This window comes from Arachis ipaensis, chromosome B09 (genome assembly GCF_000816755.2).
Source record: "Arachis ipaensis cultivar K30076 chromosome B09, Araip1.1, whole genome shotgun sequence".
NCBI lineage: Eukaryota > Viridiplantae > Streptophyta > Magnoliopsida > Fabales > Fabaceae > Arachis > Arachis ipaensis.
Genome location: NC_029793.2, coordinates 23,624,957 through 23,625,812, shown reverse-complemented (window position 1 = coordinate 23,625,812; position 856 = coordinate 23,624,957).

Here is an 856-nt window from a genome sequence, read left to right as displayed (position 1 = left end):
TAGGTTTAGCAATAGCAAGCCTTTTCCATCATCAACTCAGCAACAGACAGAGAACTCTGAACAAAATGCTTCTAATTTAGCAAATCTAGTCTTTGATCTATCTAAGGCCACTGTAAGTTTCATGAATGAAACAAGGTCTTCCATTAGAAGTCTGGAAGCACAAGTGGGCCAGCTGAGTAAAAGGATCACTGAAATCCCTCCTAGTACTCTCCCAAGCCTCTCTTTCACACAACCCCATAAACACTCTTACCCAAAAACCCCTCACCAATCACCTCAATCTCTCTTTCCCATCACCTCTTCACCACTCACATCCATCCACTCTTCCCAATAAACCTACCTCATAAACTCCACCTACCTTCAAAATTCAAAACCAATTTCCCACCCAAACCCACCCATATAGCCGAACCAATACCCCCCTCCCTTCCCTATATAAAGCCCTCCATTCTTTACCAAATTCACACAACACACCCCTCTACACTCTCCTTAGCCGAAACCACATCTCCCTCTCCCTCTCCATATTTCTTCTTCTTCTTCTTCTATTCTTTTGTTTATTGCTCGAGGGCGAGCAATATTCTAAGTTTGGTGTGGTAAAAGCATAGCTTTTTTTGTTTTTCCATTACCATTGATGGCACCTAAGACCAGAGAATCCTCTAGAAGAGGGAAAGGGAAGATAAAAGCTTCCACATCCGAGTCATGGGAGATGGAAAGGTTCATCTCCAAAGCCCATCAAGACCACTTCTATGATGTTGTGGCCAAGAAGAAGGTGATCCCTGATGTCCCTTTTAAACTCAAAAGAAATGAGTATCCGGAGATCCGACATGAAATTCAAAGAAGAGGTTGGGAAGTTCTAACAAAT